This window comes from Schistocerca cancellata, chromosome 1 (assembly GCF_023864275.1).
Source record: "Schistocerca cancellata isolate TAMUIC-IGC-003103 chromosome 1, iqSchCanc2.1, whole genome shotgun sequence".
Classification (NCBI taxonomy): Eukaryota; Metazoa; Arthropoda; class Insecta; order Orthoptera; family Acrididae; genus Schistocerca; species Schistocerca cancellata.
The window spans coordinates 1104747656-1104774248 of record NC_064626.1 but is presented as its reverse complement, the minus strand read 5'-3'; the positions used below and the strand labels follow the sequence as shown (position 1 = coordinate 1104774248).

Below are 26593 nucleotides of genomic sequence, written 5' to 3'. Positions count from 1 at the left end.
TGCATCTGGAATGAGGAAGACTCCCAAGTTAGTGTTATATGACTTGTTCACACCACTGAATGATGTAAACCTGGAAGAAGCAGCATTTGTCATTGATGGTGGATTTCTTCTCCACCAGGTTGTATCGAAGAATGGTGAAACATTCCAGTTAATGCTAACCAAATACATTGAATATTTAAAATGACACTACAGCGGAAGTGCGACAAGTGTGGTGTTCGATGGCTACCCAGTAGACCTGCCCACCAAGAGCATCAAATATGCTGAGCACCTCCGCTGAAGCAAAAGACACACTACTCTTGAGGTCATCTTTACTACGTTAATGATGGTGACTATGACTCAGGAGCAATTCCTTTCCAATGACAGAAATAAAGCACGTCTCATTAGCTTGCTTATTTCAAGTCTTGAAGATGAAGGCTTCTCGGAAAAGCAAGCTGATGAAGACGCATACCACCTAATTGTTGCCACAGTGCTTGAGGTATCACAGGAACATGAGAAGGTTGTGGTTGTTGATGAGGATGCGGACCTTCTCATCAAGCTCAATGCCCTAGCCACACCATCAGCAAATATATATTTCTTGAAACCTGGAAGAGGAAAGACCTCATCCAAAGTATTTGGTTCCAGCAGTTTCAAACTGGCAAACAACATCAGAAGGGCACTCATATTTCTCCATATCATAAGTGGATGTGACAACTTCAGCGCTCTTTGGTCAGGGCAAGAAGAAGGTGGTCAATCTACTGGTCAAAAATAAATGCCTTCTGGAAGATATCAAACCTTTCTTAGAGCATGACACTTAAGCTGAAGCTATTGTCGAAGCTGGCCTCTGATTTTTAACAACCCTCTATGGAGGTACGGCAGGAGACACTTTAGACAAATTGTGATTCGACCTGTTTTCCAAAGCGATTGTGAAATCCAGATTCACCCTAGCATCCCTACCACCAACATTGGAAGCAGCTCGCCAGCATTGCTTGAGGACCTGCTTACAAGTACAAATGTGAATAGGACACCAGATGGATCCGCTCCTCTGGGGATGGCAGGCTTCAGAGTTTGGTCTTGGCCCCGTTCCTACCTCAAAGAACCAGCTCCAGTCTCTTCTCTCAACAATTTCCTGCAAATGCAATGAGAGCTGTGCAGGTAGTTGTGGGTGTCGGAAGGTTGGTATTAAGTGCTCATTAATCTGTGTCAACTGCAAGGGGAACTCATGCACTAACTCCATCCAACCAGATGAAACTGATGAACCAGATGTTGATGAAGACCTGGACTGTATATATGAGGTGACGAAAATTACTGACTTTGAGGAGCAGAGTGATGGTGTGTTGGACTCTGAAATTAGTGGCTTTGAGGAGCCGGTGGTGCAATGACAGTCAAATGTCAACTTATTTGAAATTTGTGTACATACCTACCTTTTTCATCTCATACATTTATGTAATATTTTCTAATTACGAAATATAATAACCACTACTTAATTTCAAGGAGCGTCTCTCTCTTCCTGCCTCCTTCATATCAGTTGAATGGGTATCACTATATCATATCAAGGGTTAAGAACAGAGACCACGTATCTGACAAAAGACAAATTTTACAGGGGAGCTACAAAAACATAACTTTTTAATAAAAATTTTGCTTGCTTTGATTTTTTTATTTAGAGCATAATCATTTATTACTCTTAGGTTGTGCATTGTCTTTTTTGCATCCTTTTGTTATAACATATATTTTTTTCACTTACAAGTTTTTTTGAGCCAGGACTTTTTCTAATATCTGTCAGATACGAGGTCTCAGTTCTTAACCCTCAATATATGAAAAACTTTTTTTAATATTATTTTTCAAATTTTACAGAATTTTAATATTTTATTCTATTACTATATTAAATATAGTACATGACAATGGGTTGCTATAGTTCTGTATTTAAAAAGAGTGTACATAAGAATTACTGAAGAACTACATATGAAATTGTCTTCACTGATGATGAGAAATGGTCCAACTTTAATGAGGAGCTGTACACAAATGGGTGGTCCAATAAACTCACTTTTGGTTTCATCGAATGCAGAATTTATCTCACCCTATCTTTTTTATGAATGACATTATTGATAGATGGGTTAGTTTCAATGATATTACCAAAAAACAGAGGTTAAAATGAAAAGTTTTCATGAACATGTAAAATTGGTCCAATTTCGAAGATCACTAGTATTGACATGGGTGGTCCAAAAAACAAATCCAGATCATTCTTTACAGAGCTGTGAAGAGTACAGCTATTTATAGATGGCCTGAAGATTACTTTAACATAATGCTTCTTTAGGATTCTGTCCACATCTGAGAGAAACATCTTGGATTTGAATAGCTCCTTGTCTTCTTTATCTTGTGAGTGATCATTTTTGCTCCTCATTAAATCTGTCCTAACCTGATGTAGAGAATACTGTAACACCTATTGTTCACTGTGGTACCACACCACAAAAGTATCATCTACATACCGTCTGAAGACTTTTGGTTTGAGTTCCACTAACTTGTATGTCCTCTCCACAGTCAAGAAGAGCTGTTATAATTTTTACAATATCTAAATTCCATCCAGGGAATATTCAGTTTACACAGGAAGTGGAGAAAGGTGGTGATCTACCATTTCTATATGTCTTAGTCAATCGCAAAAATAATGGGTCATTGGGATATTCCAAGTACCGTAAGCCAACACACACAGACCTATATTTGCAGGTGTCTCATTGCCACCATCCTTCACAAACTATGGGCATCCTTCAAATACTGGTGTAGCAGGCATTTGTTGTCCCTAATACAGGTAGCTTTGCAAAAGAGCTGGATATCTGTGTTCACTGATAAACGGATATTCTCCACATCAGGTTAATACAGCTCTAACAATGAGTAAATTGAGTTGACCACTCATACGGTAATCGGGAGAAGTAGCTGATCAAATCCAGGACGTTCCTCCCATATATGGGCAACATTTCACCTAAATTAGACGCAATCCTACAAAAAACACTATATTAAAGAAATCTTCCAGCCACCTACAAATACCTCTGCTCTTCTTGATTCAATAATGAATGATCTGTGTTTGCGGAAGGTTAGTTAGGATATCAAAGAATCAACCTTCCTTTTTTCCAGCACTTCAACTAACATTCATTTGTTCCGAGGTAAGGAATCTCCAACCCAAAACCACACCCCCATCTAAAATAGTATTCTATCACCAATTCAACAAACATAACATCCCTATGTCAATCCTGTTTCCAATCTCCACCATGAGCAATTCTCCTATGGATGACCCACATGCAAGACCTGTCCTATACAGTCACTCATCATCTACTGCCACAGTCTAGTTAGAGCTTTATCCTATCATGTAAAAGGTATACCATGTGTGAAAGCATACGAGGTTCTGCTGAAATTAATGTGCACTGTTCTACCAATTATTTACGAGCACTCCCCCCCCACACACACACACACAAAAAAGAAGAAACCATGTCTGATCCTCCAATTATACATCCTGAAACTGTACTTAACTTTCCCCAGCAACTCCCATTTGAGTTCACAAAGCATCACCATAACACTTGCACACTGATTGAACATACCAGTATCAAATCAAGCACCACACCTCTAGAGTGCTTCGATGTGTTCCTTTAACCTGAGCTGGTGGGGACCATACAAACTCAAGCAGTGCTCAAGTATCAGTCACACTAGTGTTTTATAAGCTGTTTCTTTTATAAATGAGATACGCTTTCCTAAAATTCTCCCAATAAACCAGAGCTGGTTATTCGGTTTCCCAACTACCGTTTTTATGCACTTGTTCCATTTTGTACCACTTTGCAACATTAAGCCTAGATATTTAATTGATGCAGCTGTGTCAAGCAGCTCACTATTAATGCTGTATTTGAACATTACAGGATCTTTTTGCTACTCATCTACATTTTGTTGTAGATCATCCCTCCCATAAGCCATACTGGTATGGGTACAAAAGGGCCCAAGATTCAAGAACCCAGCACAATCTGTAGACAACCATCCTTTCAAGCAGTTTGTGGAACTTGTAGGTGAGACTAATCAGTCAGTAGCTGTCAAAAGACATAATAATTTGCCTGTCTTAAGGACTGCGACAATGATACTATCTTGCCATTGTGAAGGGATGAGAACTTCAAGTTAAATATTGTTGAAGACTCTGCATAGACATAACCTTTGAGTAACATTCAGATGTTGGATCACCTATTTATGAATTGAATCAGAGCCTGGCGCCATACTGTGAGTTGAAGCAACAGCATGAAGCTGTTCTCTGTCACTGAAATTTTCATTATATAATTTGTCTTGGTGGCAGCTGAACCATAGAAGGATGTCTTCAACTTGTTTCTGCATCAGAAAGGCAGCCAAGTAAGAAGATGATGTCAATGCTGTCACAAAATGTATCATCAGGTGTTCTGTAAGAACCAATGCATAAGTACATAGACAACAATGAAGGACGAGATACGGAATAGCTGTTGATCTTTGGTGGCCGAGAATACCATGAAACTTGTCCCACGCCTGGGAGGAAGAGGCATAAATTCCTGAGGAGGAAAAATAGTGCTCCCAATATTCCTCCATACTGCACTTAATAAGATAGTGAGGCTTAGCATGGAGTTGCTTAACAATGAGGGGGACGACATGTGAAGCATACCGCTCGAGATGACATAGGGATGTACAACAATTCTGAATAGCTTTTGCAATGTCTTTTGTCCACCATGGCATGGGCCAGCAGTGAAGTGTCCCTGTAGAAAGATGAGTAGCAGCTCCAGTGACATAGATGACTGCGTCAAAGATGTCTTCCACAACTTAGTTGGTGCACTCTGATAAAAAAAGGGTGAATGTGACAGCACAGGTATACAAATGCCAGTTGGCTCTTCAAAGGGCCCATTGTGGTAACTGGTCCGTCATGCGGTGACAAGGAAGTGAGAGGATCACCAGGAAAGCATCACTCACGGAAAACTCAGCTTGCCTTTTTCTCACATGATATCCTACAAACTACACTCCTGGAAATGGAAAAAAGAACACATTGACACCGGTGTGTCAGACCCACCATACTTGCTCCGGACACTGCGAGAGGGCTGTACAAGCAATGATCACATGCACGGCACAGCGGACACACCAGGAACCGCGGTGTTGGCCGTCGAATGGCGCTAGCTGCGCAGCATTTGTGCACCGCCGCCGTCAGTGTCAGCCAGTTTGCCGTGGCATACGGAGCTCCATCGCAGTCTTTAACACTGGTAGCATGCCGCGACAGCGTGGACGTGAACCGTATGTGCAGTTGACGGACTTTGAGCGAGGGCGTATAGTGGGCATGCGGGAGGCCGGGTGGACGTACTGCCAAATTGCTCAACACGTGGGGCGTGAGGTCTCCACAGTACATCGATGTTGTCGCCAGTGGTCGGCGGAAGGTGCACGTGCCCGTCGACCTGGGACCGGACCGCAGCGATGCACGGATGCACGCCAAGACCGTAGGATCCTACGCAGTGCCGTAGGGGACCGCACCGCCACTTCCCAGCAAATTAGGGACACTGTTGCTCCTGGGGTATCGGCGAGGACCATTCGCAACCGTCTCCATGAAGCTGGGCTATGGTCCCGCACACCGTTAGGCCGTCTTCCGCTCACGCCCCAACATCGTGCCTTGGTGCCAATGATGGTCGTATGCGTGTTTGGCGCCGTGCAGGTGAGCGCCACAATCAGGACTGCATACAACCGAGGCACACAGGGCCAACACCCGGCATCATGGTGTGGGGAGCGATCTCCTACACTGGCCATACACCACTGGTGATCGTCGAGGGGACACTGAATAGTGCATGGTACATCCAAACCGTCATCGAACCCATTGTTCTACCATTCCTAGACCAGCAAGGGAACTTGCTGTTCCAACAGGACAATGCACGTCCGCATGTATCCCGTGCCACCCAACGTGCTCTAGAAGGTGTAAGTCAACTACCCTGGCCAGCAAGATCTCCGGATCTGTCCTCCATTGAGCATGTTTGGGACTGGATGAAGCGTCGTCTCACGCGGTCTGCACGTCCAGCACGAACGCTGGTCCAATTGAGGCGCCAGGTGGAAATGGCATGGCAAGCCGTTCCACAGGACTACATCCAGCACCTCTACGATCGTCTCCATGGGAGAATAGCAGCCTGCATTGCTGCGAAAGGTGGATATACACTGTACTAGTGCCGACATTGTGCATGCTCTGTTGCCTGTGTCTATGCGCCTGTGGTTCTGTCAGTGTGATCATGTGATGTATCTGACCCCAGGAATGTGTCAATAACGTTTCCCCTTCCTGGGACAATGAATTCACGGTGTTCTTATTTCAATTTCCAGGAGTGTATGTATGGAGGGCAACAGGTAGACTCCACATTCATAGATGCTTGACACAATGCCCAACTGCAGACTGTTCATGATGGTCCACGCATATGGGTTAGATTCTCAGATATGTGCGTGTCTTGAAGACTTTTTATGTAACAGAACCCAGGACATTGTCCTCAACGGTGAGTATTCATCAGAGACAAGAGTATCATCAGAAGTGTCTCATGGAAGTCTGATAGGACCATTTTTATTCTCTATACAAATAAATGACTTGATGGACAGGGTGAGCAGCAATTTATGGTTGTTTGATGGTAATGCTGTGGTGTGTGGGATGGTGTCATCACTGAGTGACTGTAGGAGTATACAAGAGGACTTAGGCAATATTTCTAGTTGTGTGATGAATGGCAGCTTACTCTAAATGTAGAAAAATGTAAGTTAATGTGGATGAGTAGGAGAAATGATCCTGTAACATTTGAATACAGTATAAGTAGGGTGCAGCTTGACACAATCACGTTGATTAAATATCCAGGCGTAACAGAGCAAAGCAATATCAAATGGAATGAGCACATTAGGTTGGTAGTAAGAACAATTTTGAGAGTGTGTAGTTCATCTATAAGGAGACGGCATATAGAATGATAATGTGACCCATTCTTGAGTATTGCCTTAGTGTTTGGGATCCGCAACACATCAGATTAGAAGAACACATTAAAGCAATTCAGAGGCGGGCTGCTAGATTTGTTACTGGTAGGTTCAAACAATACGCAAATATCATGGAGGTGCTTCGGGAACTGAAATGGGAATCCCTGGAGGGAAGCTGACGTTCTTTATGGGGAAAGCTACGGAGAGAATTTAGAGAACCAATATTTTAATCGACTGCTAAACGATTTTACTGCTGCCAACATACATTTCATGTAAGTACTATGAACATATGAGAAATCAGGTCTCATACAGAGGAATACAGACAGTTGTTTTTTCTCCACTCTATTTATGAGTGGAACAGAAAAGTAAATGACTAGTAGTTGTTCAGGGGATCCTCTGCCACACATCATATGGTGGCCTACAGAGTATGTATGAAGATGTAGATGTGTCACTGCCACACAGATCACTGTGGAGTGCCCGATGTAGTGAAGCCAAGAGATTAGGCTAAGAGATCATTAGGTCAATAGCCAAAAAGCTGCCATGAACACCACTGAAACATGATGGAGCACCATCATTGAGGAGGCACAGATCAAGTTTGGAAAGGAGCTGGTCAATCAAAAGGCCCCTTCTAGATGAAGTGTTACTTCCCTGCACACTGAAATATCCAAGTAGGGTATTAAGGTGGTCATCTCAAAGGAAGTAAGTACCCCACCTGAAGGTACCTAAATATTACAAATGGTGATCACTGGGATATTTTGCACTCACATCACTATTGTTTACAACATGGTAGAGAGAGGAATGCACCCACTGATGACATATGTGCAAACAAACCTAAAAATTACTACTGGGGCCAGTGCAACACCAACAGATTGCGAACTGCAGAATAAGTGGAGATTACTTATTCAGTTACAGCATGTGACAGTAGTATCCTTTACTGTTCGATTGGACATCATGTTGAGGGTGTCCTAGTTAGGTGTGAAGGAGACACAATGACTGGTCATGTCCCAGAACCACTGTCTGTCATTTTTGCCTGCAGGATAACATCAATGAACATTGTCTCAGATTACAATGATGCGGTGTGATATGGTACCTCCAACATCTCCAGAAAAGCCTCCTTCCAATTATTCTTATTATTCTCCTCCTCATCCTCATCCTGCTCCTTCTCCTGTTTTGCAGATTTTGCTGACTGAGATTCTTGTGAGGACCTATGTGCTTCAGGCATGGGGATGGATGAAGAGCGGGCGACCCTTGGACCTAGAGGTCTTGGCTCTTTTAGTCATTGAGTGGTGTCAGCCCTCTGACCTGTGGGTTTCCAGGGAGAGGTGTCCCAAGAGAGAGCCCTTTAACTAATAGATGGAGAGGAGGAAGCTGCTTCTCCATCTAGGTGTGGGAGGTGGTTTCCGAAGGTGGTGTTGCAGGAACCACAAGAGTGAAGGGTGTTGATAGGATTGGTTTGGAAACAATTGAGGTGCTGAAAGCAGTGACTTTTGCATAATTAGTCATCATGTTGACAGGATGCAGGCATTTGTATTTTTTTCTTCCTCAATACATGACGTGTGGTCAAAAGACCTTTTTAAATACTGGACTACCTGGTGAATGTGCACGAATGTGCTTAGCACAAATGACACATGAAGGTGGTATTCTCAAGGACGAGCTTCATGGAGTGATTGCCTACAGTTTCCACATTTTGGATCTGCCACACAGAGGGACGACATATGACCAAAGCATCAACATTGGAAACAATTCATGGGCAGCAGAACATAAGGTTTTACATCATACATGTACATCATAACTTTAACTAAGAACCTGTATATGTTTGTTTATCCTTGGGAGTTTTTTGTACATGTTGGACAAAATATACACCTCAGCATTCAAGATTAGTTTGTAGCTTGTCATCTGTCTGAAGTGTAAGGTCTCTGAGAAAGTTAACTCCTTGCACCAGATTCAAAGTTTTATGTGGGGCCATAGTTAATGGTCTGTCACCTAATCATTAATATATTTGAAGAGTTTGAGATTATGCAGCAGAGGAGGTCTTAATCAACAGTGATCTATTGCACATTTTTCCTAATGACTCAGCTTCTCCAAATTTATCTTCCACAAAAACTAATGACTCTTATCACCATAAAAGTATCTCCCTCTGTTCTAGTATACACCAAGTACTGAGTAAATTGTTTCATTCTCAGTTGTCTGGCTTGTCCCTCTTGCCATGGGGTAGCCAGGGTAGGGAAAGCAGTAATGTTGTTAACCATTTGTAACTTCCAAAGAAGTGTCATGAGTGGTTAATTTTTAGTAAAACCTATACATTTATCTGGTTGCTGTGTTAAAATTCGCTGCTTTTTCAAAACAGGGTGGAGCGTATACAGTCTCACCTCAGTAACATGTTGTGCAGACACAATTGTGAGAAAATTCTGAAACTGTGATTTATTAAGTGAGGAAAAGTAAGGTCAGTAGCTTTTGAAAAAGCACATCCTCAGTACAAAAAAAATGTGTAACGTCATAACTTATGTTGTTCCACAACCTATAGAGTTTCTTGTTTCACCAGCTGTTGATGGGTATTTCTTTCAACGAAAAAGCAATAAGTAACGCAAAAATGAAAATTTTTACCGTATAGTTTCTGAAAAAACTTTTGAGAAAAACTACTGGATGGGCGCCTCAATTCTGTCATCACCATCTGGCCGAAAGGTGGCAAACACTTGTTGGACTCCCCTTCCAAACACATGAATGAACTCATGCAGCACTTTGGACGAAAACTGGTCACTGCTTATCAGCCAACATATCCTGTGTGGACTCTGCATAACAACCCCACCAAGTTGGATTGACTACCCCAGTGGCTTATAAGTACATACATGAGTTTACACAATTATCGGGCACAGGGGGTCACCAACAGTATGCAGTAGCCGCTATGTAAGGCATTCTTCCCAAGGCAGCTCACAAATCTGAAATGGAGGTCAAACACAGAAAGGGACCAAAATTACTTGAGCCAAAAAGTGATGTAAGGGAAATGAATGAAGAGTCAACAAAAGTAAGCTGAACCTAGGGAAATGGCTGAGTCAACATCACAGGCTGCTGTCATGACGGAGGAGAAGTATTAAAGACAGTCAGAGATGAAAGGCTGCAGCACAAGAAAGAAAAGAGGTGATCTCCCAGTCTATTTCTAATTTGTCTAGCCGAGTCATGTCATGGTAACTCCAGAATATTTCGGCAAACAGACTCATTGCCATCTTCAGACAGTCCCTGATGACTGCTGCACTGCTCATGTTGCTCAACTGGAGTGGAGCAACAATCACTGGGGACCACTTGAAGATGGCAACTGACTCTGTTTGCCAAAATATCACAGTGTAATTATGATGTGATCCAGATGGACATCTGAGAATTTTACAAGAAATGACGTATGTGCTGCAATAGCTTAGGAGCTCATGTTCACCACACAAGTACAGTCCTACAGTTCAGGTATTTTTCCAGAGTATCTAAAGCTAACACAAGTTTTGCTCTTACTAAAGAAGGTAATGCAGAGAGAGTATTCAAAATTACAGGTCTGTTTCACTACTTTCTGCATTCTCAAAAATAATTGAATCAATAAGAGTAACATGTATAAAGTTTAACCTTTTTAAGGAAACACAGTTTGGTTTTCGAAGCAGGAGAAGTACAATATCAACCATGACAGAGTTCACAAAAGAATTCCTCTGAGCTCTTGACAACAATGGCTGTGTTACAAGCATACTCTTAGACTTGTCCAAGGCTTTTAACACTGTTGACCATGAAAGATTATCAAACAAGCTAGAAGTATTAGGTATGAGAGGAATAACAAATGTGTGGCTCTACTCCTACCTGCAAAACAGAGTGCAAAAGGTAGAGATAGTTTACTCATCTTGTTCCTTAGAATAGCGTATTTGGCTCAGTTCTGTTATTAATAGAACTCAATGACTTTGAACTCCCATAAGAGAAAGGAAATTGAACCCTCAAGAATGTTTATGATTGGGAAGTCTGTAATACATTAACAGTGAACATAAAGGAAGCAAACAGAATGCACTTCAGCATAAAGATGGAAGAAGCATAGCTGATAAATCTACAGATTGTGTAACAAATGCCATGTTATTAGGGATGAATATTGAGACTCAGTCAACATTGGGTGAACACACAAACACAAAGTTGCAGGCAACAAGAATGTCATCAGTATGTTTTGCTACCAGGATTCCATCATGAGTTTGTAACAGTTCAATCTTGTAGTGACATACTGTTCCTGAGTACAAGCAATTCTTAACTATGGAATTCTATTCTGGGGGTCAAAGGCACAAAACATAGACACAGTTTTTAAATTGGAGAAGAGGACGGTAAGTTTCACCACTGCTAAAAAAAGGTTCTTCTGAAAAAATATCAAACTACCGACCCGTGTCACAGTTAAGTTCCTTCTCAAAAATTCTAGAAAAACTCTTCTATGACAGGCTTTTAAGTTTCATAAACAAATATGCACCTCTTACAGTACAACAACATGGTTTTAGAAAGTCTAAATCTACACAGACAGCAATTTTCGAATTCTTAGACAGAATTTTAAAATCCCTTGATCAACATAAATTAGCTGCAGGTATTTTTCTAGATCTATCAAAAGCCTTCGATGTCCTGGACCATAACATTCTGCTCGAAAAATTAGAAAGACGAGGAGTAAGAGGTGTAGCACATAGCTGGTTGTGTTCATACCCAAAAAGCCGCAGGCAGAAAGTATCACTTCAGTATGAATTCAACAAAATGAATAAAACAAGAAACAACTCCTTTCTTTCTAGGGAATTACCAATAAAATATGGTGTACCACAGGGCTCAATCCTAGGTCCACTACTCTTCTTGATTTATGTGGACGACTTAGTTGAATATATGAGTCCCACAAAAACTATCCTGTTTGCCGATGACACCAGCATATTGCTCACTGGATTCAGTCCAGAAACTTTGTGGTCCACAGCAGAAAGTTCTATGAAAAGACTCTCTGAGAGGTTCACAAAAAACAAACTCATTATAAATACTGGAAAAACTGTGTGTGTCGATTTTCATTTAATTCCTCCAACTAATCAAATGTCTATTCAAGCCCAATTAAAAAATGATCCCCAAGAAAATGTAAGTGTCACAAAATTCTTGGGTCTTTCTTCAGCAAGACAAAGTGGGACACACATATAAATAACTTGTGTAGAAAACTATCTTCTGTGTGCTATGGCCTAAGAATTTTAAAGGCTACAACAAGCAAAACAATAGTACTGCAGGCATACTATGCACAGTTCCACTCACTAATCCGATATGGGATCATTTTCTGGGGATACTCAACTCACAGTGTAAAGGTTTTTAGAATGCAAAAAAGAGCTTTAAGAATAATTTGTGGCCTTAAAAAGATGGAGTCCTGTAAATCCCATTTTACTGAGCTTGGTGTTCTAAATGTTCCAAGTTTATTCATTTATGAAACTATCTTGTTCACTAGGGACTACCTCCTGAAAACAGGCAAACTGCTACAGAACAAAAGTGTACACAACTATAGTACCAGAAGGGAATCAAATGTACATCAAAAATATCACAGAACAACCACCTATCAGAGGAGCATAATTAACATTGGTGTAATACTACACAATAAGATACCAGAGGAAATAAAAAATACTACTCATCCAATATTTAAAGCTAAACTAAAGGCATTTCTAATAAAGCACTGTTTCTATTCTGTCGGAGAATTTCTGAATAAGTAATAAAATTAATTGTAGTAGGTACCTAATTTTAATTGCTAATACTATGTATTATTGTAACTTATCTTTGACCCGTCCAATATCAATTGTACAATTTGTGCTATATGATAAAACTGGATCAATAAAAAATCAAATCAAGAATAATAACTGTAAGTAGTAGTCAGGCTCACTGTAAAGAAATGGTTAAAAAACTGGGTGTCCTTACTGCACCAAGTGGGTATATCTACTTGTCTGTAGCACATTATCTGTGAAAACATTACTAAGTATTACACAATTAGTTTTATTAGTTTTGGACCTACATTACCAAAAAAAAAAAAAACAAAAAAAAATTCTCAAAACAGCATTTTCTATTACTGAATAAAACTGTATAAGAAATTGCACAATGTGTTGAAAATGATACTAAAATACAGCTGTTTAAAAAGACAGCTAAAATATTCTTTGCACATTATGCATATTACACATTCAAATACTGCTTCAAGGACTCACTAGTGGTTAATAATGAAAGGAGATAACTACAACCTCTTGTCACATTACAATGATTTTACACGAAAATCATGTGCCATGATATATACTGAAGTGCCAAAGAAAATGGCATAGGCATGCATATTCAAATACAGAGTATAAACATGCAAAATACAGCACTGTGGTCAGCACCACCTATATAAGACAACAAGTGTCTGGTGCAATTGTTAGATCGATTACTGCTGATACAATGGCAGGTTATCAAGATTTGAGTGAGTTTGAATGTGGTGTTATAGTAAGGTGTACAACCGATGGGACACAGTACCTCCAAGGTAGCGAGACTGTGCCATGAATATCAGGAATCTGGTAAAACATCAAATACCCAACATCGCTGCAGAAGAAAAAAGATCCTGCACGAATGGCACCAATGATGACTGAAGAGAATCATTCAACCCTTCCACAAATTGCTGCAGATTTCAATGCTGAGCCAACAACAAATGTCAGCTTGCAAACAATTCAATGAAACATCATCGATATTGGCTTTTGGAGCCAAAGGCCCACTCATGTACCCTTGATGACTCCACGACACAAAGATTTACGCCTTGCCTGGGCCTGTCAACACTGACATTGGACCCTTGATGATTGGAAACATCTTACCTGATGGGACAAGTCTCTTTTCAAATTGTATTTAGTGGATGGACATGTATGGGTATGTAGACAACCTCATAAATCCATGGACCCTGCATGTCAGCAGGGGACTGTTCAACCTGGTGGAGACTCTGTAATGGTGTGGGAAAGTTGGAGTGATGTAGAACTCCTGATATGTCTAGATCCGAACCTGACATGTGACACATATGTAAGGTACGTAAGAATTCTGTCTGATACCTGCATTCATTCATGTCCATTGTGCATTCCGATGGACTTGAGCAATTCCAACGGGACAATGTGACACCCCACATTGCTACAGAGCGGCTACAGGAACACTCTTCTGAGTTTAAACACTTCCGCTGGCCACCAGACTCCTCAGACATGAACATTATTGAGCATATCTGGGATGCCTTACCACATGCTGTTCAGAAGAGATCTCCACCCCCTCATACTCTTATGGATTTATGGATAACCCTGCAGGTTTCATGGTGTCTATTCCCTCCAGCACTTCTGCATGCTTACGGGTGCCCTACACGTTATTAGATAGATGTACAAGTTTCTTTGGCTCTACAGTGTATAAAGTGCATGATAGTAATGGCTTGTCATTCTCCTGAGTTCTCACTCATAATGGGGGATGCTGACTCAATTTTTCAGGTGAACCGAGGGGAGGACACAAAGACATATGTCGAGCACAGTGGCATGTTTACAGGCCCAGGGTCAGTTTTTCAAATAGACTGGAGTTAATGCGAGGACCAGTACAGCATGTTCATCATTCAGGAGTCAAAATGGGCTGTTGTTTATGTGTGCAGTGATTAACAGTAAAGCTATTAAAAGTTATCTGGAGTAAATTGTGTGTATATTAAAGAACATTGTACAATAGGGACCAGGCAAATAAGGCGTGCAGTTGTTATGATACTGACCTCATGTAAGAGGATGGAGTTTGCTGTGTCTGGCCATCTGATTTTGGTTCCCTGTGGTTTTCTTGAATCTTTTTAGGCGAATGCCAAGGTAGTCCCATAAGCAAAGCCATGACTAGCCACCTGAATTTTTCTCACACAAGCATATTTATGTATTCATTGTAAGAACCTTAAGGAAGAATGTAAATACTTCAGGAATAAACGAAACCCCTCAAGGAAAATCAGAAGTGTTGTGGTGTCAACAGGCGCACACAAAAAAGACAGGATACTTGGTAGCTTTTGGAATGTATCCTTTCTCAAGCTACAATACAATACAAACAAACAAACACACACACACACACACACACACACACACACACACAAAATACATGCATGCACACACACACCCGTGCCCCAGCTGGGTGCACAATGCCAGGAGTGAGTTCAACAGGTAGACTAGGATTGTGTGGGGATTGTTTCAGGTGGGGTTGGTAAAGGAAGACAGAGGCAGGAAGAAGGATTGGGCATAGGTATATGGTGGCTTGAGAGAGGCATCCAGTTTGCTGGCTAGGAACGCAGGAGGGAGGGATGGCAGGTGCATGATCTTGGTATGTGACGCATGGGTGTCGGAGCTGCTGGGGAACAGTGCACGGTGAAGGTTTGAGTAGAACATATATACACAGATCCACAGCACAGCCATGGACACCCACATGACACCCTCCTAAGCCAAACTTTTTACAGGACATCTAGAGGAAACCTTCCTAGCCTCCCAAAACCCCAAATCCTTTGTCTGGTTCAGAGTAAGATACCCTATCCTCATTCCTTCACAATCTGAACACCTTGTCTCACATCCACATCACCGTCCTCAACCCAACATGCCACCTTCCTTGATGCTAACCTCCACCTCTCTGATGGTACCAGCCACATCCATATTAAACCTATTAGCCACAAACATTACCTGCATTTCAGCCACTGGAATCCCTTCCACACCAAAAGAATCCCTCCCGGGGATTATACTCCTGTGGTAGACCAAGGTGCAAGATCTGCCAAATCCACTCAGCTGGCAACTTCTACTCCAGTCCTGTCACAGTCTTGTCCTACCCCATCAGTGGCCAGGCCACCTGTGAAAGCAGCCACATCACATACCAACTTCCCTGCAATCATTGCACAGCTTTTTATGTTGTCTTGACAACACCAGCTGTCCACCAGAATGAATGGCCACAAGTAAACTATGTCGAAGAACAAAACAGATACCCAGTGATACAATATGCAGCTGAGCAATACATGCTCAATTTCAATGGCTGCTTTACAGCCTTCGTCATCTCAATCCTTCCCTCAACAGCAGCTTTTCTGAACTGTGCAGTTGGAAGGCACATTACAACACACCCTTTGCTCCCAGAACCACCCTAGTCTCAGTCTGCACTAACTGATTGCCCCCCTCACTCTCCACCCCACAGCTTCCTCTTCCTCTGTCCTATTACCCCCTCCCAACTCACCTCTCCACATCACTTTCAGTTGTGCTGCTCACCACTGACAACACCACCTGTGCATTACATACGTAGGTCATGTGCCCACCACTCCTCCCTCCTGCATTCCTACCCAGCAAGCTGGCTGCCTCCTTGCAGGTTGCTAGCTACCCACCCCAACCCCTCTTCCTGCCCTTCACCTCTCTTCATTTCCATTAAACCCACCTGACACAACTCCCACATCACCCTAGTCTACCTGCCAAACTGCACTCATGGCAGTGTGTGTCCTGCTGGCATCATGTAGGGGCACAGGTGTGTGTGTGTGTGTGTGTGTGTGTGTGTGTGTGTGTGTGTGTGTCCTTTAGAGCTGTGTGTGTCCTTTAGAGCTCAAGAAAGCTATCAAGTTTTCTGCCTTTTTTTGTGTGTGTCTGTTGATAACTATAGGCTACATACTTACATACTCTGTGTGTGTATATTTTTGATCTATTTATTTTAACTGTAAAATGATGACAAGTCCTACATCATTTTAAGATGATCCTTGGATGGATGAATAAACAAACAAACCTTGTACCACATCTTGTAGTTATAATTAATTACTACTACTGTGCACAGACATAAGAAGAAGTGTTAGTTACCATGTGGGGAGATAGTACTCCAGTCTACTTCCCAAATGTCACTGCTTTTTGACAAATAATCTTTCTGAGATGGCAGACTGGCCTAGACACCGCTTTTTCAAACACAAGCTTGAAAGGGAACAACCTAATACCAGAAAGGTAGCTGACAAACATCTTGGTGAGTACTTTGGAAAATGTGTTAAATGCTTGTGCATCATTGTTGTTCCTCTTCTGGTCAACACTGAACTCACAAATGACCATCACTATATACAGGCAGAAATGCAACCTTGCATAATTCATTCTTCAAGTGAGTGTTTTCATGACTTCATCTAATGTGGTCTTTGTGAGGGTCAGATTTGAAAGGAAACTTGGCAGGTAGTACATTTCTCTTATATCAAATTGATGACTCTTTCCATTTCGTGCATTTTTATGTATATTTGTTATACAAGTTACATGTTTTATTCTTTCTCTGTTTGATATGTTTTGTAGGTTGCTTTATAATGGCCATAAAGTCAAAATGAACAACAGCAAATAGCTTGAAAAGTGTACAGCCCATAATGGACAAACATGTGCAAACAAAATTATCAATATTCTCATAGTCCATTTTCAGTTATACACAGGGCATCATCTCTGTTGTGTTCATCAAAGAATCAGCAGTGGCAGCATTCCAGATGGTAGCCTATATGATAGTGGCATCTGGCATGAAGTCAAAGAACATTTGCTACCTGGACAGTTGGCACCAACACAGGTATCTCAAGTTAGAACATGCAGATGACAGGCAAAAGTTAGTACAAATTCTTGCATTTGTAAAAAGACTGATTCGCAAACCACACAAATGACCACCACTGCCATATCTTAGCAAAAGATCTTGCCAAGAACCCAAGAAAATTCTGGCCCTATGTCAAATTGCTACATGGGTAAAGGTTTCCATCCAGTCACGTGTTGACCAGTCTGGTATGGCAATAGAAGACAGGAGAAGGGAGGCCAGAGTTTTAAATTGCACATTAAAGAAATGATTTATGCAGGAGGATCATACAAACATACCATTGTAAGACCATCACAGAGACTTCTGTAAGGAGGACATATCCATGGGACAGAGAAACAAGTGAAAGAGTTGAAAACATATAAGTCAACAGGTACAGATGGAATCCCAATTCAGTTTTACACAGAGTACTCAGTGGCATTGGTCCCTTACTTGGCTGGCATTTATTGCGAATCTCTTACCAAGCACAAACGCCCCAACTGACTGGAAAGAGATACAAATGTCTCCTTTATCTAACAAGAGTAAAAGAACAGACCAGCAAAATTACAGACCAATATACGTAACATTAGTTTGCTCGGACTTCTTGAACATATTCTCAGTTCACATATAATAAATATCCTTGAAATGGAAGGCCTTCTGTCCACAATTCAGCAAAGATTTAGAACTCGTTGCTCACGCATAATGCAGTTTGCCCTTGTCTGACAATATCCTGTAAACCATGGATGATGGGCAACATGCAGCTTCCATATTCCAAAGATCTCAGGAAAGCATTTGGCCTGCAGACTGTTAGCGAAGGTACAAGAATATGCAATAGGTTTCCAGATACATGAGTGGCTCAAAGACTTTTTAAGCAGTAGAATCCAGTATGCTGTTCTCGATGGCAAGCATTCATCAGAGAGAATGGTATCAGCAGTGCCCCACAGAAGTGTTAAGACACCTTTTATTCTCTATATAAATAAATGGCCTGATGGACAGGATAAGCAGCAATTTATGGCTTTTTGGTGGTGATGGCGTGGTGTATGGAAGGTGTCATCATTGACTGTAGGAATATACAAGATGACTTAGGCAATATTTCTAGTTGTGTGATGAATTGCACCTGGCTTTAAATGTAGAAAAATCTAAGTTAATGCAGACGAGTACAAAAAACAGTCCTGTAATGTCAAATACAGTATCAGTAGTGTGCCGCTTTACACAGTGATGTTGATTAAATATTTAGACGCGACATTGCCAAGTGACATGAAATGAAACAAGCATGTAGGGACAGTATAGGAAAGGTGCACATACCCATAATGAAACCCGCTGCATCACCACAGAAATGAGCCACAGTCTGATTCAGCGGCATGATTAGTTCTTAGTTTACTACTGTAAGTAGCTATGTAACAAAATTACATATGTTTTCTGGCAGCATACATACTATTTTTTGATATGTTAGTAGTAAGTGGGTGGATCAGAAAAATTAATAATGCTTAATTACAAAGCTAGTGATCTGTTTCTCGTAATGAAAGCACATGGGCAACACCTAACTACTTCACAAGTGAATGGACCATTATGTGTTATATTTAGCCAAAATCATCTTGTGGTAAATAAAGTTCCAGTTCAGAGTAGATGAAAACATGATGTATTCTTAAGATTTCATTTGTATAATTTTTTCACCTAACCTCAATAGCAAAGAAGTTCCCCCACATGTTGAAAAATCAATAACATTATCAGAAAATTCATTTTTGTGAACTGACCATAATATTCTTAATAATTTGTTGCCATACATAAAATTAAAATCTAAACATAGTGCAACTCTTCCAGAACACATTGATGCCAGTTCCATGTTCTCACATTGATCAGTTCACCTGTTGGAATGAGCTGAATTAAATGGAAGATAATGCTTGTGCTTTGTATCTGGTGTGGCATACAACACAGAGTGAGAACCTTCTCAAGAAGGAAGGAAAGTAGTGAGAAAGAGCTCCCTCATCAAAGAATCTGCTTTGAACTTTTCACTCATATGAAACAGAGAACTTTCTAAGAGAATTTTCTTTTCGTCTGAGAATCTTCTGTAGAGAATTATCTTTTTTATTCATAAGACCCTACTGATGAGCTTTAGCTAACTTAAGCATCAGTGACAAATGTAACCCAGTAATGGATTTTGGAAACTGTAGAGTTCGAGAGGCGTCTCACAAAAATTTCTTATGAGTATGGACATACAGTCAATTGAGACAGAAATACGGAACAAAGAACAAAGTGAAAGTTATTACATGTTAAGAATGCAAAACAGACACAACGCTGCATTCACATTATTTCTTCATACACACTTTGTTAAGGCATGGAGTAACATAAGCATGGCACAACAAACTTACAACTCCAGAAGAGAGTTGTAGCAATTATAAAAGGGTGTTGCCAAAGGCAATACTGCAGGAAAATTAATAAAAAAAAAAAACAGCCTCATTAAGTAATAGTATTAAACAGTAATGTGAAATAGGAAACATAAGATGATTTTTTGAGGAAAAATGCATAGAATTGCCTTAGATAAAAAAAAAGAGTGTCATATCAATCAAATCCTTTATTCATTGCTTTGGCTCAGAGAATTTAGCAAATTTCATAACTATTACATTTAAAAAAGAACTAAAAAGCATGTTAACATTCAACAGTTTACATAGTATTGGCAAATTTATGAAACACCAGCATCAAACTAAAACTGAAAAAAAAATTGCATCTAGTGAACAATACGATCCACTAGTGTATTGTCTGAAGAGTTACTTCAAAAGTTATGTAGTTCATGTCTGCCATATTTTTGGTTGAATGTCTCAGTTGTAAATGTCATCCGTGTGCACTGTTCATGACTGTTTACCTGTGTGTGCCACGTGCACACATTTGATTTTCCTTGACTCTTGCTGTCCTGTGGAGAGGGGGAAACACTGAGGTGGTTGAGGGTGCAGCTTAGATTGTGTTGTTTACTACACAAATATATGTTTAATGCAAATAATGATCCCTATTAAACTATTATTTGAATGATATGAATCGTTTACTTACTTACTTCCATTTTTGTTTTCGGTTTGTTGTATAGTTTTCAAGTTGTGTTTCCCCACAAAAAATCCACTATTCCTATGGCAGTCCTGTTAGTTAATCAGTTTTGTTAGGTAATCTCTTTCTATTATTAGTGATGTCACCCACTGGGCATTTCTTGAGGCTCACATTTCTGCCATGCTGACAACACCACAACTGTTTTGGCACATTGTTTACTAATTCAAAATTCATTTCATTCTCTGACAACATAGAGTGTGATGATACCAGTTGATAGTGTAGTGTAACCAGTGACACAGAACTACATACTAAATGCTCTCTATAGACTATGTATCAGACTTATAAATATCCTGTCTATGTGGTGTTGTATTTGACCAGTGGCATTGACATAATCGTATTCTGTATATACCCCACATATTAAAGGTATGTATATTACTAGTTTCCTGTGTATACACATGTGGGTAAGCATAACAACTTGACAATGATTTTGTTTCATATGTGGGTGCCTTAAGAAGTCTTCTGCCACTGTTATTTTCAAATGGGTCAAATGGCTCTGAGCACTATGGGACTTAACTTCTAAGGTCATCAGTCCCCTAGAACTTAGAACTACTTAAACCTAACTACCCTAAGGACATCACACACATCCATGCCCGAGGCAGGATTCGAACCTGCGACCGTAGCGACCGCGCAGTTCCAGACTGTAGCGCCTTTAACTGCTTGGCCACCACGGCCGGCCATTTTTATTTTCAATTTCACTAGTACTTTGTACTCAGTAGTAAGTGTAAGATGATGAGCTTATTAGCTTGGTATATATTTTGTATGCTTTCCCAATATTTTTTTTCCGGGTGGGGGTGTGGGGGGTAGGGGGAGAAATCCTGTATCTGTAGCTTGGTGACATGTATGCTAAATTAATACCACTTAGTTGCAAGAACCAATCAGCCTATTACAGACTCACCAAAACATCATTTTCTGACATGTTCCACACCCACAAGAATCATCTCATTTTTTGGGTTTATGGAACGAAAACTGAATCTAATCTAATAAACTAGTTGAGTGAATCTTGCTTCTTGTTGCCTAGTTTGCATAAGTGTGGTGTTTATTAGCTGTCACATATCTACGAACAATAAGCAAATCTTCCAGTGAGTGCCACACATTTTTTATAGATCCAGAGCCTTTATGCTCAGTAGGCCTATGCAATTTGCATATGACTTGGTGCTTTGAATACCGGTCTTTACTGTTTTCAGTCATTTTTCCCATTGACATTTTTATTCAGGTATTCGCTCCTCATTTGCCATTAGTATGTATAACGTGGACTTCAGAAAATCTTGTAAAAGATTGTAAGAATTCTGTGCTGAGCATCTCCACAATGATGGGTAATCAAATAAATCTAAGTGCAACTTTCAGAAGCAAATACAACTTTAAAGAATAGGCCGAATTACGCTACTGCCGTCTAGGAGTTTCAGGAAACAAACGATGACGATTTGTATGTATATAATTTCATATGCTTCCAAAAACGCGGTAAACAGTTTCATATACAGCTAAAGATGAACGTCTAATATGAGAGAACATTGTAGCAAGTTCAAGAAAAGCACACTAGGTCTCCAGATCATTAGCTGCACCAAAAAATTAAAATGCAGCACGGACAAAATGCCGCTTCTTGCTTAAGGTACCGGTAGTCTCGTTTCGGAAGTGGTGATGGTATTAAAGGGGTGTTTGGGGGTGGGGGGTTTGCAAAATGCTTCATGGAATTGAAGTAGCCGGAAAAAAATCTTTATAAATATTCCTACAAGTTTTCACACCATGCATGTTAGATTTATTCCTCAGAAATTCTGCCGTATTGCCAAATGCAAGGCAACCGAATGACATTTTTAAATGAAAATTGTTCTACAACATGCTTATGTCAGTCCACTCTGTATTGTTTACAAATTCAGAATAACTCTCATAAGTACTGGTGAGCAGCACAAATACTTACGAAGGACTGCTTATACGTTGAAAAATGTTTGTGCAAACATTAACTAAATAAATTCCTATATCATCTCCATCTGATAATCAAAACACTTCAACGTCAATTCTTTCACGCACCATCTGTGGCTCTGTGCCTTCACGCCCCCATTAACAACTCTGATGTGCGTACCGATTAGTAGCGTCTTTGAACAGGCTTGTGGGTGTTCCGCTTGTTTTGTGTGTATGAATGCATGTAAACAATTTCGAAGTGCACCTTGATTTTGAAATATGTATTTTCGTCAAGGTATTCATAGAACGTGATTAAGTGGACCTAATCGGAGTAAAGTTAGTTTTGCAGCTCGGACAACCATGTGAGTATTGTTTAGTAACTAACCTGCTTAATATTTCAGAATCCAAGTAGGCCTATTTATTTTCTGTAGGTACATTTGTTCATTTTCTAATTTAGAAAACAGCGAAAAAAATGAAAATACGTACATGATCGCGGAAAAATAGATAATTGTCGTGTTTATGGCTGCAAACTAAACCAAGAAATCTAAAAAGGAGAAAATATTGCGACTGGAGCTAGACAACTATGAACTCGCAAATGCTAGCACTTGTGTACGTTTACTACATGCTAGCTCTTAGAACTGTGTACATTTACTACAACCTATTGTTATCTATTCTGTTCAGTTGTGTTAGTGCAGTTCTGATGCTCAGGTGTAGGTCAGCCTGATATTACTTCACTGTGTCATGCCAGCTGTGATAGAGTCAGTGGACAAGTTTTACAGCCTAAGAAGTCCCACATTCTAATAAATTATGAGTTCAGTAGAGCAGAAAGGATCATAATAAGAAGACATGAGAGGGTTATGATACGTGTGTAAAGTTTTCATGTTTATGCTCTTTGAGAGTTTCCACATATGTTTTGCATCATTTATGTTGTCATTGTCAGGGAAGTGATGGTGGAAAGTCCATTAGCATATCAGTCTTGTGCCAAAATTTATTATCAGTTCTAAATTACATTTGATTATTAGAATGATTTTTTGTACTTCATACTGAGCACAGAGTAATCCATCTTAATAACTCATGTGAGTGGGTTTACTTGCAGCATATTAAATCTTTTAAATTATTGAGGAAGCAGTATTGGATCATTCCATGTCAGTTCAACCAGGGGCTCCAGCACATAGACTCAGATTTGACTGAAATTCAGTACACTAATTCTACCATGTGTGGAACACTCGTGTGCAAAGTATTAGTTTCCCCTGCCAATTAGTTCCAGAATTATGACTTGTGAAAGAAGGTGGTGTGACCCGGATATTGCAACCCGCATCTGGCAATCTATCTTCAGGCCCAACTTCAGGTCTTAGTAACTTTGGAACTATTCTACACAGTCCAGTGAAATTTTTACAACCCAGTAACATCCATTTAGAGAACACACTCCATGAATCAAAACACCAACAACATATTTCTGAGGGAAATTAAAAAATTCCAAAATGTGATTAAAAAATGTAATATGTTAAAAGTTACATATTGTAGGTGCCCTCTATGCTAAATATAATTCACTCAGAAAGGGTATAATTTTTTCTGTGGTAAGCTTAATGTGGCCTAAACACACACAGAACTTATCATGCCCATATCAGTCACAAAAACTGAGTTACATGCACATGAAAATACAAAAATTTGAAAAATTACCTGAGAAACATGGATTTTTGAAGTGTGGTAGCACAAAAGGGACAAGTAGTATCCAAGGCAAATTTCACACACTGCATAAGTAGACCATAATTATATATATCTCAAAATTTCAGCATGTTATTGCAAGACATTTGTGTACAATGGAAGTTGACAGAGATGTATTTGGTTATGTTTCTTTTTAACACAATTTAGCAAGTAATAGTGATGATGCAGACCTGAAGTTGGGTCTGAAGATAGATTGCCAGATGTGGGTTGCAATTTCCGGGTCACGCCACCTTCTTTCACAAGCCATAATTCTGGAACTAATTGGCAGGGCAACTTAAAATTTTGTACATGAGTTTTCCACATTTGGTAGCATTGTTGTGCTAAATTTCAGCCAAATCTGAGACTATCAGCTGGAAAATTTTCTCAAATTGGTTGAATTGACATGGAATAACCCCATTACCGAAAATTAAAGACTCTATAATTGTGCTGTGCATAATAGTGTATCATTTGACCCATGACGTCACAAATATGGCGGAAACGACCATAAACGACAATTCCAATATGGCGGGTATAAAAACGTCGCATACGTATCATAAAGACGAAAATACATAGAAAAACAACACACACACAGGTTTCACAAAAAGCCTAATGACTCTAACGGGACAAGCGTGGGAAATTGGGGGCGTTTGGGTGGGGAGAAACTAAATATACACAAATTTAGCCACCCACCGCCATACAAAACCACGCAAGACGACGAAAAAAATCGACATCACAAAACTCACCAAATACCACAAAACACATTCTTATCTGGAATCGGACACTTCCCTTGACCTATATAGATCTACAGTAGCTCCCGATCCCATAAATTAGGATCGAACACTTCCCTTGACCTATATAGCTCAACAGCATCTCCCGATCCCATCCCCCAATACAAAAATCAAAATACACCGCAAAACATTGTGAACAAACACTTCCCTTCACCTACATATATCTACAGCAGCTCCCGACCCCATAAATTGGGATCGAACATTTCCCTTGACCTATATAGCTCAACAGCAACTCCCGATCCCATCTCCCATTACAAAAATCAACATACTCCACCAAACATTGAGATTGAACACTTCCCTCCAACTATATAGCTCAACAGCAGCTACCAATCCCATAACTTAGGATCGACCACTACCCTTGACCTATGTAACTCAAAAACATCTCCCAATACGAATACCAAATATGGCGGATATAAAAATGTCGCATACGTATCATAAAGACGAAAATAGCCCTCAACCGAGAACTATTAATCCGGTCTTTCATATCCATTCCTGAACAAAAAACCACAACCGAATACACTTAATAACAAACTCAGCCGACATACAGCAGTCATCATTACATTAACCATCACACAAAACCGTTAACTCACTAATACAAATTCCGCTTCAAAAAGACGCACGCAGCACTCACCACTGACCAACAGCAAACTGAGCCCAACACACCAAACAAACGAAAACCATGAACATACCACCAGAGGGCACAACAAACAACAACACGACATCTACAAACACGCCACACTCACAAACCAAACTCCGCGCCGTAATGACGTCACACACCACAACACCCTTACGTCACGGGTCAAAGCCGACGCGTGAGATCGGATGTTTCTGTTGACCCAGGAAACCTTATTGGCTGTGGTGACAGGCTGATCTGTAGTGTAGCCCAAGGCCTAGTTTAGTTTGGAAGATGATGATCTGTTTTGGGTTGCTGAAGCCGATGAATATGCAAGGGCAATAAAAGGTTGTTGTAACAGACTGATCTGTCACATAGCCCGATGTCTACATTCATGTCATATTTGATGAATTTTGCTATATTTAATAAACTTTTTGTTATAAAAGCTAAAACTGAATGGAAGATTCAGAATATCTATATTATGTAATAGAAAAGTGTTCAACCACTATTTCAGTGCTAGACATTCATTGATTAATCTCTCTACTCTCATTGGTTGCAAAAAGTATCATTCTACTGTCTACGTGAAACTGGTGCATTGCCAACCCATGAGCAATAGAGGAACACCACTGACTACCGCTAGCCCTGATCTAGACTCTAGTTGATATACATAAAAAAGATCAGCATTCTGTCAGTTTTGACAGCCTCATTCACACATTTTTCATTGTTGATGATCCTGTTTTCTCCCAGTGCATTGATGGCTGCTTTATTTACAGCTCAAACTGGAAAATCCATTTTTCCTTCACATACCATAACATTTGTGAGTGAGTCTGATTGTCCTGTGAGTTGTTGCATATCAGAGCATGTGTTCTTCTTGCATGTGCACTGGTGAAGTTTCAAATGGTTCTGGCAGATGGTAGTAGAGCCGTAGTAAAGTGTCAAAATGGCATCTACATACGAGTCACATTACAAGCAGTGTGCTATTATTGAATTCTTGTGTGCAGAAAAAGAACCCTTGGTGAACATC

The 26593-nt window shown here is 40.2% G+C and overlaps 2 protein-coding genes across 7 annotated transcripts in view; one reads left to right on the top strand and one right to left on the bottom strand.

Moving 5' to 3' along the window:
• LOC126091954 (ankyrin repeat and SOCS box protein 1-like) overlaps positions 1-22635 on the bottom strand; it is a 149203-nt gene extending 126568 nt beyond the window's left edge. For 2 of the 6 annotated variants that reach the window (XM_049907332.1, XM_049907322.1), the window contains exon 1: positions 22484-22633. The gene's annotated coding sequence lies outside the window, so the exon portion shown is untranslated. Of the gene's footprint in view, positions 1-20524; positions 20754-22483 lie in introns of all 6 variants that reach the window. The other 4 variants (XM_049907305.1, XM_049907314.1, XM_049907296.1 and 1 more) reach the window with 4 other exon arrangements.
• Positions 22636-22669: 34 nt separating this feature from the next.
• Positions 22670-26593, top strand: part of LOC126091947 (zinc finger protein 600-like) — a 129419-nt gene continuing 125495 nt past the window's right edge. The window contains exon 1 of the mRNA XM_049907283.1: positions 22670-22826. The gene's annotated coding sequence lies outside the window, so the exon portion shown is untranslated. The remainder of the gene's footprint in view (positions 22827-26593) is intronic.